The sequence below is a fragment of the Nyctereutes procyonoides genome, unplaced genomic scaffold (assembly GCF_905146905.1).
Source record: "Nyctereutes procyonoides isolate TBG_1078 unplaced genomic scaffold, NYPRO_anot_genome, whole genome shotgun sequence".
NCBI lineage: Eukaryota > Metazoa > Chordata > Mammalia > Carnivora > Canidae > Nyctereutes > Nyctereutes procyonoides.
In genome coordinates, this window is record NW_026575126.1 from 22,310,106 (window position 1) to 22,325,804 (window position 15,699).

The following is a 15,699-nucleotide window of genomic DNA, read 5'->3' on the forward strand; positions in this document are numbered from 1 at the left end:
TGCCACACCTGGCACCTGGCTTTGAGCAATGGAAGTGGCTACCGTGGCAACCAGGTCCTGCAGGAAGTCCAGGGAGCCCTGGGTTCCGGTTCAGGCCCTGTATAGTGAGGACAGCAAGGTGCCCGGTCCCTTGGCTGCAGGCGCCGGGGCAGCCCCAGAGCACTTCATCAAGACTGGAGGAGGGGGGGTCCCTGGGTGGCTCAGCAGTTCAGCGCCGCCTCCAGCCCAGGGTGTGATCCGGGGGTCCTGGGATCAAGTCCCACGTCGGGCTCCCTGCATGGAGCCTGCTTCTCCCTCTGCCTGTGTCTCTGCCTCTCTCTCTCTCTCTCTAGGTTTATCATAAATAAATAAATAAATAAATAAATAAATAAATAAATAAATAAATAAATAAATAAATAAATAAATAAATAAAGACTGGAGGTGGGGGCAGCCCGGCCCTCCAGACCGCGCACACAGGCCAGTGCCCAGGGCCCCTGGGGCCCGGCCCTCCCCGGAGCTCCGGGCAACGGCTTTGGGCACACTTCTGCTTCAGCTACTCCCACAGGAAGGAGACGCCTTGCTCCCACCTCGTTTTTCATTTCAGGAACACGGCCATCACCCGTGCTCGTGTTTTCACTATAGTCAGGGTGGCGGCTACCCACGCCCGCACTTCAGAGGCTCCAGACCGGATCCCAGTCGAGCCCCGAGCTGTGGCTCTGGAAGCAACCAGGCCCGGGAGACGTGCCAGGGGCTCCCACTGACTGTGGTAATGGATGAGAACACGGAGGCAGATGGGCGATCCCCTTCACCAAAGTCACAGCGAGGCAGGGCCCGGATTTCACCTGCGCACCGCGGCCCTCGCACCCTTTGCCACCAGGCACTGCCTCTGCAAAGGGACAGGGGCTATGGCCTGGGTGTCCCAGGGCCCCATCTGGATGTGACAGGAAGTCACTGTGAGTTTTTAGGCAGGAGAGTCCCCTGATCTGTTGCACTTGTAAATGACCCATCTGCTCCCAGTGGGGAGAAAAGATGGTAGAAAGCATGACTGATGTGACCCCAACCAGCACAGCAGCAACTCTTATCTTTTAATGCCCATCAGGGGACACCCGGGTGGCTCAGGGGTTTAGCGCCGCCTTCAGGCCAGGGCGTGATCCTGGAGTCCTGGGATCGAGTCCAACGTCGGGCTCCCTGCATGGAGCCTGCTTCTCCCTCTGCCTGTGTCTCTGCCTCTCTCTTTCTGTGTGTCTCTCATGAATAAATAAGTAAAATTAAGAAAAATTCTAAAGCTCTAGAGTGCAATCAGATGTTGCACTTTTATTTTTCGTGGTTTATCTTCAAAGACTTTGGCAGCCAAAACAATACAGCTTTTCTTTTTTTTTTTTTTTTCATTTTTATTTTATTTATTTATTTTTTTTTATAAATTAATTTTTATTGGTGTTCAATTTACCAACATACAGAATAACACCCAGTGCTCATCCCGTCAAGTGTCCCCTTCCGTGCCCATCACCCATTCACCCCCACCCCCCGCCCTCCTCCCCTTCCACCACCCCTAGTTCATTTCCCAGAGTTAGAAGTCTTTATGTTCTGTGTCCCTTTCTGATATCTCCCCAGCTTTTCTTTTCTTAAAAAAACCTCCAAAACTAAGAACAAACAAAAACAAAAACAAAAACAAAAAAACCTCCAAAACTCAAGACACTCCCCCCAAATCACTGAGGACAGGAAAGCCAGTTTTTGCCAATCTTACCTAACTCCATGATAAAGCACCTTTTCTATATAGCTTTTAAATTGTCATCAGATTAAGCCAATGATCTTCCTGAGCTGGGAAGTTGGTTCTGGCTCCAGCCTGGATTGTTTCCACAGCTAGGAGAAGGGGGCAGAATCTTGACTCCAGTGGGAACTCAGGGTATGGGATGTATGTGTGGAGGAGAAGCTCACAGACTATATAGAATTTAAGCACCTGATCTTTTAATGATATTTTCAGTATTTAGAGGGGCAGGTATTAGGACTGCAGTGATAATCATGGCTCCCCAGGCCTATTCACCCTGTGACACTGACTTTGGATGTGGTGTCTGTGTGTTCCAGGTTCTACTGTAAAAGAGGAAATAAAGGCAAACTGACAGACCTCCCAGGGAAAGATGCATGGATGTTATTTCATATAAACCTCCAAGCTCCTATAAACAATTGCCTAAGGTGCCTATATAAAATGCAACCTTTTTTTTTTAAGATTTTATTTATTTGGGAGAGAGGGGTAGATGGGGAGGGGCAGACAGTAAGGGAGAGGGACAAGCAGACTCCTCGCTGAGCACATAGGCTAACTCGGGGCTCAGTCTCATGACCCTGAGATCACAACCTGAGACGAAGCCAAGAGTTGGATGCTCAACCCACGGAACCACCCAGGCTCCCTTAAAATGCAACTAGTAACCACCTCAAGCCTTTACATTCGCCCTTACCAAATCCCCATTGTTTCCTCAGATCTTTTCTTCTCAGAGGTGATGGGACTAAGGAAAGCAAAGAGGCACACCTAGTGTGTCCCTTTATAGCCACAGCCACCTTCTGAGGCCCAGAGAGTGGTGGCCTGTTCTGGGGGGCAGGTTCAAGTCAGGGTTCCCTTATGTCAGGTGATCTAACTTCTGTGTGGCTTCCTGGCTCCATCCTTAAAAATGAGGATAATTATTCTTGGCTGTTGGGCTACCCCAAAGTGCTACCAGGAGAACTAAATAAGTAAAACAGAACGATCAGCATCACTAGCTATGACATCATGTTATCATTACCAGAACAGAAAGGACAAGAAAGGAAGTGGCCACATCCAAAGCACAGACTCAAGGATATGATGAATAAGGACCCAGAATTACCTAGGAAATGACCCCCTGGAGCCTCTGGGGGTTAGTCAAAGGACTCTCCTAAAGCTCCAGGCACTGCCCCAGAAGCCACTTGGTGGCCTGGATCAACACCATTCCACAGCCCCGGTCACTTCCGCTGGCTCAGCACTGCCCTGAGCTCCAGGGCTGAGAGCAGCCAGCTGGCCACTTCCTACCTCGAGCAGATGTCGCTGCTCCTGTGGGTGAATGCACAGCAAGGGCCTTCTGGGTTCGGTGTGAGGAAGTTACCGGAGCTCAGACAAGGCTGGTTCTGCCGCAGGTTGAGCTACGTGGGTCTCAGGCTGGTTGCACCTGGGTCTGTGGCCTCTCCCGGGCTTGCCTTCCGGGCTACAGAGCTAACGCTGCCCATTCCACTCAGATGCTTCTTTGTCTGTTGTCTGAACAGCTGACAACTTAATTCTCAATAATAGTGACTCACAGGATAGTGGTTCCCTTTTTTATAAAGCTGTCTTCTGTAAATCAAACCTTCCTTCTAGGTGGAGAAAGGTCTTTGCTTTTCAGTAGACAGAGAGAGAGAGGCAAGCAAAGTATGGTGATTAGAGGCACAGATGTGGTGCTAAATTGTGTTTCAATCTGGTGCCACCACTTACAAAGTGGTGCGACCTTGGACAAATTAATTTAACCTCTCTGCGCCTCAGGTTCCTCATCTAAAATGGGGATGATAGTAACAATTCATAGGGTCATCGTGAGGGTTAAATGAGTTTAGAGCTATGCTGGTTCATAGTAAGTGCTTCTAACAGTGTCTGATAAATGTCCAATAGTGGGCACCTGGTTATATAAAATTCATATAATGGAATACTGCACAGCCACTAAAATCTCAATTATAGAAGAGTAACGATATGGAAATACATTCGTGATCTATTCCTCGGTGAAACAATAAGCTCCAAAGCAAACTACAGTATAACAAAATAAAAAATAAATCTATGTACACTGAAAAATGTATTCAATATACACTGAAAGAATTTTTCCAGTCCTCCAAAATTTCTGTGTTCTGTGTGTTACTTTGGTAATAAAAAACCATAAGAAAACAATACAAATTACTCAATAATGAAGTACAGTAACAATTATTTAAATGTAGATATGCATAATCCAGATTAAATGATCATTCTTTGAAATAACAACGATGATGATGATATTATTTCTAACAGTCTTGAGCCTAAATCATTCAGATCTGACGCTGAGAGATGACCACTACCACATACTTTAATGGTTAGTCAAATGTTATCATCAAAAAGAAAAAATAATATTATACACATATGTGGCTATGACATGCTGTTTTGCTTCTGGAAATAGTCAAAAACTAATCATACCAACACAGCCAGATTTAAATCTTACCGAGGCCACAGGTGACCTACATATGTAAAAAAACAAAAAGCAAATGACCATGTGTAAAAGCAGTGACCTGAGAGTGCTTTGCAAGGTGATGAGCGAGAGGGCGTCACGCCAGTTGCATGCATGGACAGGATGGGGCAGGGTGAGCGTTCCTCCCACCATTGAGTCAGAGGTTTCAAGAAGGAAATGGAACTTCAGGCTGCTAAAATAAAGGAAGGAGATAAGCATCTCCTTTTACTGCTCAGTTGTGTAGGACTCAAATGGAGAAAAGACTGAGTCAAGAACCACCCCCTGAACCATGACCTTCGGTAATGAGCAGGCTTTCTACTCTGTCACAAACCACTTCTCACTCTGCTCCAGGATCTTACAAAACAATAAACCTCCAGACATATCTGATGGACGAAGCGGACATGAAATCGAACCCTCAGTGTGTCAGAGAGCAAGCACTAGGATGAGCCCCCAAACTACTTTAACCTCACTTGCAAGGTGCCTCATCTGGTTTGGCCTGGTGTTTTGTTAACGCTAATAGTTTCATATGCCCTCTTCCCAAATCCAACCGCAGCTCCTTTGCAAGTTGTTAGGATCTTATTCATCTCCATGTTTTTAGACCATAAATTCTCTCCTTGGCATCCTGCTACCCGTAAAAGATGCAAAGAGCTTTGAAAGGAGTACAACATACTAGTTGCAAATTCTGAAATCAGCTGGCTGAATGAAACGTTGGACTTACAGATACTGGTTTCAGTTCTCCCTTCTGGCTTTCCAAATGTTACCACCAGTAAGGTCTCATATTCCTCACCTACAGACAAATCACTCCGCATGGGAAGGATCATCCCAATAATCCTTTGTTCCCAAAGAACCAATGGGGTCCTGGGGTTGCTGTGGCCCCTCCCAGCGCAGGGCTCAGTGCATGGGCAGACCGAGGTCGAGGTCCGCAGGCCGTTTTACCAGCAAGAACCAAGAGTGATTAGAATACCCAGGTGCTCTCTGTTGATGTTTTGAGGATCGACTTCTAAGCTTCAGGCTTATAACAACAGGGGTCACAGATTTTGTATCAGGAGGAGAATTGATTGCACATTTGAAGAAGGCAATGCAAAGAATCACTAGTCATGCCACAATAACCTGAAAAAAGTCCTAATTGTGTTTCAAGAAGGGAGGGCTGGGGGACCCAGCTGAAGTCAGAGTTTTTTCCCTTCTGAGAGCATTTGGTTCAAAGCCACAGAGAAGAAAGGAACATGGGGGTGTCCATGGGCAACTGCTCGGCCCATGTGATAACAGCAGGCCTTCCTGGGGACGGGGGTGTCTCTCTCGTCCCTTCACTTGCTCTCTGAGCCCAAGAGTTGGAGAGGCTACACTGATTTACAGCCTCATTTCTTTCCCCTTCTTTCCCATCCTCCCAGTCTGCAGTCCATTCAACGCACACTCAAGGGAAAGAGAAGCCAATGAATCTGTCCGAGAAGTGGTTCTGAGCAAGCACTGACATTCTGACACACACTTTGTTTTCAGATAGGTCCTGTGCGCTTCAGTGGAGCGGGGCTGGGCTGTGTGCAGGTGTTTGAAGGGTCCCTGGAACACAGAGCCCTCTCTAGCCTAGGCCACCCTGACAAGGATGTCTTCAATTACTGGCGTCAGATTAGCATCGACAGCGCTGAGTGCTCAAAGGCAGCCCTCCTCTCAATTCTCCCTTAGAACTGCAAGAAGCGGGGCGCCTGGGTGGCTCAGTCGGTTGAGCAGCTGATTCCTGATTTCGGCTCGGGTCATGATCCTGGGATCCTGGAATCGAGTCCTGCGTCGAGCCCCATGTCCAGCTCCATGCCCAGTAGGGAGTCTGCTTAAGATTCTCTCTCCCTCTCCCTTTGCCCCTTCCTCTACTCACCGTCTCGCTCTCTGAAATCAATCAATCTTAAAAAAAAAAAAGGGAACGGCAAGAAGGAGGGAGGGGAATATATCCCACACTAGATACAGAAAGAGAAAAAAGAAATCAGTTTATTTTTTTTAAAGATTTTATTTATTTATTCACAAGACACACACAGAGAGAGAAGCAGAGACATAGGCAGAGGGAGAAGGAGATTCTCTGTGGGGAGCCCGATGCGGGACTCGAGCCCAGGACCCTGGGATCACACCATGAGTTGAAGGCAGACACTCAATTACTGAGCCACCCAGGAGTCCCAAGAAGTCAGTTTAGATACAAAAGCTGTTGTGTTTTTCAATTCTATTTCTCATTTGTGGAGTTTCGACTGGAGGAAAAAAATTCTTTATCTGATCAAGGCAACCCTCCTCTGTAAGGACCAGAGTTTTGCTCCTATCACATAATCTCTGTGGAATCTGCTACCCTGATGGAACATCACATAATTCTCTCACATCTCTATGTCAAATATATATATTTTTTAAAATAAGAAAAATGTTAACTTTCTATAATCAATGCACAAAATGAATAGATCTACTCAATGCTCTGTTGTCTGCTTTCCCTTTGCAAAGGTGTTTTGGGGAACACATACTTTTAGACCACTTTTCACTACTCAAAAAAGTTTAGGCTTGCCTGACCAAATACACAAGGGAATGAAATAAAAATCTAGGTGCCCCAGTACTTTCAAAGCAGTATAAATCCATTCCTGGTGGGACAGGGGGTAAGAGGGTGGATGTTGAGACCCAAGAGGTGGCCTACCTCCTGCACATGAGCCCTTGTTTCTGTCTTTGCCCCTGCTGGAGGGGTCAGTGTGGGAAACCAGGCAAGTGTAGCTATGCTGCGCCTGCATAGCTGGGGCAGGAGAAGCCTTCTCCCTGCTGGTGCAGGTATCTGTCACGTCTTGGCCTCTCCAGAGGTACTTTTGAGTACGGAGAACCAAAACCCAAAGTCACTAATTCTGAGAGAACGTACCCTAGCAGGGCTAATCAGAGAACTGCAGAGACTGAAGGGCCCACTCAGCTCTGCTGGTGTGTGTGTGTGTGTGTGTGTGTGTGTGTGTGTGTGTGTGCCTGCGTGTGTGCAATCACATCTCCAGCACTCAGACTTTGAATCTCCGCACTCTTGCCTAAAGGATGGCTGTTAGGGTCCTTTCCGCAGGTCACATGGGGAGTTCAAATCCCTGAGCGGAGGCTGCTCTCCACAGCAGCACTAGCTGTCCCCGAGTCCTATTCCTGTCCTACTTCCACCTCTCTGTTTCATCCAAGTGTCTGTTTCTGTCCTTGGACACTACTCACAGATTCCCGAGTTTTTCAGGTTTTCCGGACAGCAGTGTCTCTTAAGAGCCTCCTACTCGCTGGTTAGGTCTCCCCCTGGCTAAGTACCATCCTGTAGACTTCCTAGGCTCCTCTGTGGCCCCCCACCTCCCACTCCCTCTTCCTCCTCCCACCAGTGACACTGCACTTCTCTCTCTTTAGCACCTCCCCTCTTCCTTCGCCGGCTCCTCACCCTCCCTGTCCCTGCCACTGTTCTCTTTCACACCCTTTTCCCCGCTCTCTCCCCACTCTGCTGCCCGCATCATCTCCAGCCATCGCTGGCCTCCAGGGGCCCCGGGCAGGTGTCACAGCGAGATGAGGAGCTGCCCCCACTGAGGACAAGCTCCAAAGGGATTTTCCAATTCTAATAGCTACAATTTGTGGCGAAGGCCACAGCAGGACAATATTCCTTAGGACTGGGTTGCTACCTCTTCCCACTAATCTAAGAACCTGGACTTCCTTGGAGTCTCCAGGGCTGGTCCTTTAATCATTTGATTTCTTAGTAAGACCCACAATGCCACGCTTGCTCTCTGAACCCTTGCAACACTGGTCTTTCTTCAGTTTCTCAAATGTGCTATGTTTCCTCCTACCGTAGGAACTTAGGTCATGCTGGTCCCTCTATCTGGAACATTCCACCTCTTTCCCCTCCTTTATCTATTAACTCCTTTTGTTACTTAACTGTTGCTATGTAACAAATTATTCCCAAACCTGCCAGATTAAAATAACACAAACTTGCTATCTCATAGTTTCTTTGGGTCAGGAATCTGGGAGCAGCTTAGCAGGATGGTTCCGGGTCAGGGTCTCTCAAGAGGTTACATTCGAGCTGTTAGCCTGGGTTTCTGTCTCCTGGAGCCAGAGGATCCTCTTCCCAGCTCACTTACTTGGTGGTCTGTAGGCCTCAGTATCTCCTGGACTATTGGTGGAAACCTGAGTTCCTTGTCACATGGCCTTCACATGGGCTGCCTCATTATCCTTAGGGCCTGCAAGCTGGCCCAGAATTAATTATCAGAAAGAGAGGGAAGGAGCCCCAAACATAAGCTGCAGTCTTTTGTAACCTGATCTCAGAAAGGATCCATCATCCCTTCTGGCGTACCTCACCGGTCAAGCAGGCAAACCTGGCGCAGTGTGAGAAAACACCGGACGTGGTGTGAATATCAGTGTGTGGGGGGCTTGGGGGCTACTGGGGAGGCTGACTTCATTATCACTTCCTTTCCCTTAATATATTTTTGTAGGATTTTTTGATTAAAGTTTGTCTCCCCCCTTTGACCATAAGCATCTTGAGAACTTTTGCTCATACATCAGTTAGCTTTTGCCATGAAACAAACTGATGAAGTACTCGGTGGCTTAAAAAAGCAGCCAATGTATTAGTTCTCAGGTGTCCGGCATCAGGTATTGGGTTAGCCAGGGCTGATGGGCCTAGGATGGCCTCATTCATCCGCCTGGCAGGTGGCTGGCCATTGGCTGGAACCATGAAAATGAATGGGCCCTGTGTCTCTCATTATTCAGCAGGCTAGGCAGGGCATCTTTGCATGGCAGGGGTAGGAATTCAAGAGTAGGAATGAGGGGTGCAAGTCTTTGATTTGGTAAAGGTAGACAGGACTTCTACCCCTTCCTATTGGCCAAGACAAGTCACAAGGCCAGCCCACATTCAAAAGGTGGAGAAACAGACACAAACTCTTAGGGGGAGGAGCTGCAAAGTCACACCACAAAGGGCCATGAAGAATGGAAAGGAGGAAATATAGCCATTTTTATAAATAGTTTATGACAGCACACCACAGTATCCCCAGAGCCTAGTGCAGTGCCTGGCACATTGAAGGTACTTGATAAAAACCGTATTTCTTAAATGAATGAGTTTGGATGTTTTATCTTTAGTTGTCTTTATTTTGCCTTTGGCTTGTCTCCCTCACCATTGTGCAGCACCGTGAAGACAGGGCACCTATCTCATTCATGTTTGTGACCCTACAACACTGATGGGGCATTGGGCTTCAGTAGTGATGAATAAATGTAGTGCCAACTCCTTTCAAACTCTCCCTTGCAGGGGGATTCCTGGGTGGCTCAGCGGTTTAGCGCCTGCCTTTGGCCTAGGGTGCAATCCTGGAATCCTGGAATCCTGAAATCCTGGGATTGAGCCCTGTGTCGGGCTCCCGGCATGAGCCTGCTTCTCCCTCCTCTCTCTCTCTATGTCTATCATGAATAAATGGGTAAATAAATCTTTAAAAAAAAACAAACTCTCCCTGCACATCACCATCATTTTGCCTTCCCCAGAGCCTAAAGGTTTCCACAGGAGGTCTGTGCAGGCTTGGGTCCTGAATCTGTCATTTAGCAGCTGTGTGACCTTGGCAAATCCTTCACCCTGCCTCAGTTTCTTCTTCCACAAAATGCGGATGCTTCCTCAGAACCACTGCATGGTTTCAGTGCAATTGGAGGTGTGGGTGCTCAACACAGAGGCAGGCACTGCATAAATGTCACCCCCTTCCCTTTACCCTGATGCCCCACATCACCTCAACCCCAGGCCCCTCTGCCCTGACCCTGTCTCTCTAGCCTGGCCCAGCAAGGCCACATCTGTTGCACACGCCCAGGTCCCTTGAGCACAATCACTGGCATCCATATATTAGCAACTCCTTGACCAGCAGTGCAATCCCCGCACCACAGATGGGCAGGACAACCGTCTATCACAGCTGATTTTTGCCACCACCAGGCCAAGCTGCTCTCATCCTGGAGCCAGAGGGTCTTCATCTTGTGCCCCTCAGGGGTCTGGAGCCCCAGTTGCCTTCTGTTGCCCTGTCCTTCTGTTTGCCCTCCAGTCACCATAAAAGTGCTCACTGCTTAGGTTTGTTTAAAAATCCTCTACATAGGGACACCTGGGTGGCTCAGCAGTTGAGCATCTGCCTTCGGCTCAGGACATCATCCTGAAGTTCCAGGATCAAGTCCCATATCTGGCTCCCTGCATGGGGCCTGCTTCTCTCTCTCTCTCTCTCTCTCTCTCTCTCTCTGTGTGTCTCTCATGAATAAATAAATAAAATCTTTAAAAAATAATCCTCTACGTATTTCTTCTTCCCAGGTTGGCTGTCTTATCTCATGTTCTCCCCTTTCTTTCTTTGCATCTTTTTCTCCCTTCTTACCCCCACCCTTTACATTTTTTACCTTTTTTCCATATGTCAGACAGCATGCTTAGCACTTGACACTGTCTCGTTAATTCTTACATCAGACCTAATGGCATAAGAACTATTATGACACCACCATTTCCCGGACGAGGAGAGTGAGACTCAGAGAATTCACCTAACTCGCTCACAGCCACACACTTGGTAGGTAGTGGGGCCAGGATTAAAGCTGGGTTCTTGCCTCAAAGCTTATACCCCTGCCCTCACTTTATACTCTTATCGCCAGGCTGAGCATCCAAAGGCAACTTCCTGCTAGAACGTTCCTTCTCTCTGTATGGCTGGTCTAGAAGTTCTCCAAAGTGACTTCCTTCCCCCTCAGCAGCTCACTTTCCTTTTTCCTTAGGGCAAGCACGTTCAATAGAACTTTCTGTAATGATGGAAATGTCCTCTGCACTGTCCATCATGGTAGGTACTAGACACATGTGGCTTTCTGAGTACTTTTGATATGTGGTCAGGATGACTGACAAATTGCATTTTAAATTTCATCGAATCTTAATTAATTTAAATAGCTACACATGGCTATTGGGCAACACAACTCCATGGTCTCATCTTTGTGCAGTTTCTACTGGAGGGAGGATGGGAAGTGGAGGTGGGGAAGGGTACATGGGGAGAAAAGCAACTTGAGGAAGCTGCAGAGCTATTTTCTCATGAATATTGACCTAACACTAAGCTTCTCATAAGGAAAAATCATTTAATAATGTCCAGATTCCTGGTCCAAGATTCTTTCCTGGACCTTGGCCTCCTAATCACCAATTCCTGGTGAGGTCATCAAGAATGCCAGGCTTTGGAATTATGTTGAGGTTTTCCAGGGGGACAGCCTTCCTGAGCAACATGCAGACTAAAATGTACTCATTCCAGTGAGAAATCACTGAAGTAAGATTTCTTTCTTCAATGTATTGCTGCTAAAATCAGTATGACCTTTGGCTTACAATTTACAATCCCATAGAGCTTTCCACTCCATAGAATTTCTGGAAATGCAGATTTAAAAACTCATAAGCAATGGTCTCAGAAACCCAAAACGCCACTTTTTGTATTGAATCAAAACAGCTTCCAGGACTTGTACACACAGAGACCTCAGAAATGGTTGCTTGATGAATTTGATGATCATGAGGCTTCAATGATGAACCAATTTCTATTGGGAGAATCTGCCCAGCTTCTAGAAGCAAAAAATTCATTCTTTTATTCATTTATTCATCTAACTATCCTTCTATCCACCCACAAACATTTTCTGACTTACAGAAAGTTCTAAAATGCAGGTGGGGGTGGCACCTGGGTGGGTCAGTTGGTTGCGCATCTGGGTGTCTGATTCTTGGTCTCGGCTTGGGTCATGATCTCAAGGTTGTGGGATCAAACCTCGGGTTGTGCTCAGTGCAGAGTCGGCTATAGGGATTCTCTCTCTCTCCTCTTCCTCTACCCCCCTGCCCACCCACTCATGTGCACGTGCATACATGCATTCTCTCTCTCTCAAATAAGTGAAAATCTAAAAAGAAAAATAAAGTACAGGTGGGGAAGGGGGATAAAAAAAGAGAAAGACAAATAACTTACAGATTCAAATTATTTTTAGTTTCAAAAATAAGTAGGTTTTATGCCAGTAACCCAAAGGACATATAGCATTGTGTTCCTGCTCTTAGTATCTCCTACCAGGTATCTTTTATCTATCATCTATCTATCTATCTATCTATCTATCAATCAAATACTGTCAAGTCCCTTTAATGAACAGATTGTCTATTTATTATCACAGAATTTTGAGGTTATAAAGCATTTTATTTTATTAACGATTTATTTATTTTTATTTATTTATGATAGACATAGAGAGAGAGAGGCAGAGACACAGGAGGAGGGAGAAGCAGGCTCCATGCCGGGAGCCTGACGCGGGACTCGATCCCGGGACTCCAAGATCGCACCCTGGGCCAAAGGCAGGCGCCAAACCGCTGAGCCAACCAGAGATCCCCTATAAAGCATTTTAATTGTAGTTTTATTATGAGACTTACCTCAATAAACTGCAATTTATCTTTTCACATACCTGCTTTTCCCTCTAGAGTGGAGACCTTGGAGGGCAAGGACATATTGACTGCAATATCCTCACTCCCTAGAGCACTGCCTGGCACATAGTGGGTGCTATTAAATGTTCCCTGAAGGAATATATAACCACAGAAATGTGATACTTGGTTAGATTCATCATCTGTCTGTCTCCAACATGGGAGTCAAAAATCCTGAAGGAATCTGAAGCAACTGGTGCTGAGGTCAATCTCCCATGAATTCATTGACTCCCTCCCTATTTGATTATATGTTCAGTTTCTAGTGTCTTAAGAAATAAAAAATTCTCTAAGTGTACTAGTCACAAATAGGACCTTGTTTTTTCTTTTCTTTCTTTTTGTGCGTGTATCCTAAAACCTCATCTACTTCTAATAACACAATATTTGGTGAAGATTTCAAGATTATAATAGTCACCTCCATGACTTTCATAGTTTTATGAACTTGTTTTTTTTTTCAGCTCAGGTCATGATCCCAGGGTCCTGGGATGGAGCCCTACATTGGGATCCCTGCCCAGAGGGGTGTCTGCTTCTCCCTGTTCTTACCCCTGCTCATGCTTGCTCTCTCTCTCTAATAAATAAATAAAATCTTAAAAGAAAAAGGCCCTGTCTCCAAATATAGTCACATTCTGAGGTCCTGAGAATTAGAACATTGATACCTGAATTTGAGGGGAACACAGATCAGCTTATAACAGCAAACGTAATGTTTGCTCTAGAAGTTGAGCAGGAGAGAACATCAGGAAGGGAAGAACAAGAAGCCATTTCTGGTTTGTAGTTATATTCAGTCTTAACCCAATACAGAATTGCAGTGGCTGGCACATAGTAGGCATGCAATTAGTATTTGTTGAATGAGTGGATAAATAAATAAATAAATAAATAAATAAATAAATAAATAAATAAATGAATAGGGGTGCCTGGGTGGCTCAGTCCATTAAGCAGCTGCCTTCGGCTCAGGTAATAATCCCAGGGTTCTGGGATCAGCCCGGGGTCAGGCTTCCTGCTCAGTGGAGAGCCTGCTTTTCCCTCTCCCTCTGCCCCTGCTCCCTGCTAGTGCTCTCTCTAGCTTGCTCTCTTTCTCTCAAGTAAATATATAAAATCTTAAAAAAAAAAAGGAATATATATTCTATACAGTTTTTGTCACCGGACCTTATAAAAGGCACCCTGAGTCGATTATATAGAGTTGATAAAAAGGCAGAATGGGTGGCTTTCGTATTTAAAAAAAGGCTTTTTTCAAGAACACATTATGGTCTGTAAAGGCAAAAGTCAAAATTAGATGTGATAGAAGTTCATAAAAGTATGATGGGTACCTGGGTGACTCAGTCAGTTAAGCATCTGCCTTTGGCTCAGGTCATGGTCTCAGGGTCCTGGGATTAAGCCCCATGGCAGGCTCTGCACTCAGTGGGTAGTCTACATCTCCCTCTACTTCTGTGATCTCTCTTCTGTCTCTTAAATAAATAAATAAAATCTTTAAAAAAAAAAAAAAAAAGACCGCAGGGTCCTGAGATCAAATTCTGCATTAGGCTCCATGCTCAGTGGGGAGTCTGCTTGATATTCTCCTTCCTCCCCCCCTGCTCTGCCCCTTCACATGCTCTATCTCTCTAAAATACATTTTAAAATCTTTTTTTAAAAAGATCTTGTTTATTTATTAGATGGAGAGTGAGCACAAGCAGGGGTAAGGACAGAGGGAGAAGCAGACTCCCCACTGGGCAGGGAGCCCGATGCGGGGCTCTATCCCAGGACCCTGGGATCATGACCTGAGCCAAAGGCAGATGCTTAACTGACGGAGCCACCCAGGCGCCCCATGGAGATAAGGCCTTTAAAGATGTAATTAAGGTAAAATGAAGTCATAAAAGTGAGCCTTCACCCAGTATGACTGGTGTCCTTGTAAGTGGGAAAAATGAAGATACAGACACAGGGAGAAGACAGCCACGTACAAACCAAGAAGAGAGACCTCAGATGAAACCAACCCTGCTGATGCTCTACTCTTGGATTCCCAGTCTCCAGAACCGTGAGAAAAGTTCATTTCCATTGTTGAAGCCGCCCAGTCTGAGGTACACTGTCAAGGCCGCCCTTGCAGACTAATACCTTTGTCAATTCATCACCCCTGTGTGTATCTCTCTTGACTTCTTTTCCTTCATTTTCTTTTCTCTTTGTTTTATTTTGAACTGTTGATGATCTTTCGGAGATAGCTTATCCTTTCACCTGTGTCTTCTTTTCTTGGCTAGGTTCTAAGTTCCTCAAGGAAAAAGGGAAGGAAACAAAGCACTATCTTTGGGATTTCCACGCACCCGGGTGCAACAGGGGGGATCATTTTAAAGGTGAGGAAATGGAGGCTCTGGAGAGAAGCCAAGTTGCCCAAGATCTCCTCAGCTGGTGGGGGCTGGGGCCTGCTGTGTTCTCCAAACACCTGCTTGGTTGCAGAGCCAGCAGACCTGCCGCCTCACCAGTCCTCCCTGAGGGCCTGAGCTGGCTCACTGTGACTTAAATACCTCAGAGGGCTGAGGCCAGAGCTGGCCCACAGCAGACACTCAAAAACTATTACCCGGCTTGATTGATTTAAATAAATGCGATGGTTTGGTGGAACCAGGGCAATTAACTGGATTGTACTTCTCCACATTGTGGACAGATGGAAGCTCTTTGGGAGACATTGAAAGACCTGGGGTGTCAGGAATCACTATCTCTTCCCCTCCCCAGCTAGCAGATAAAAGCTGCAGGCTCCGCCTTAGTGGTGCACTTTTAAAATTTCTGTCAGAACAAGCAGCAAACATGAATGCATTTGGGTAGAGCTCGGTCAACTGACAATGATCTGTCCTGAGGAAGGAAAGATGGCATCCGCCAAGGATGTTGACGTCTGCCAACACTGCCCCATTTCCTTTGGGCCCAGAATGTCAGCATCCTTCTGCAGCAGGACAACTGCTCTACTTTAAGCAGAAGTCTGCAGGCAGGGGGATGTAGAAAGAGCCCCCCCCCCACTTCAGGCTGCTGGAGGGGGAAGGGCCAGGAGTCAGACCCTACCCTGGCTTAAAACACTCTGGAAACAATGGCTATTTACATGCTCCTTTGGTAATGAAAATGGCTATAAAAATAGATTTGACCTTT

At 46.4% G+C, this 15,699-nt stretch overlaps 1 protein-coding gene across 1 annotated transcript in view; it reads right to left on the reverse strand.

Moving 5' to 3' along the window:
- BCAR3 (BCAR3 adaptor protein, NSP family member) overlaps nucleotides 1–3,133 on the reverse strand; it is a 136,703-nt gene extending 133,570 nt beyond the window's left edge. Inside the window, exon 1 of the mRNA XM_055339597.1 lies at nucleotides 3,014–3,133. The gene's annotated coding sequence lies outside the window, so the exon portion shown is untranslated. The remainder of the gene's footprint in view (nucleotides 1–3,013) is intronic.
- Between the last annotated feature and the right edge of the window lie 12,566 nt (nucleotides 3,134–15,699).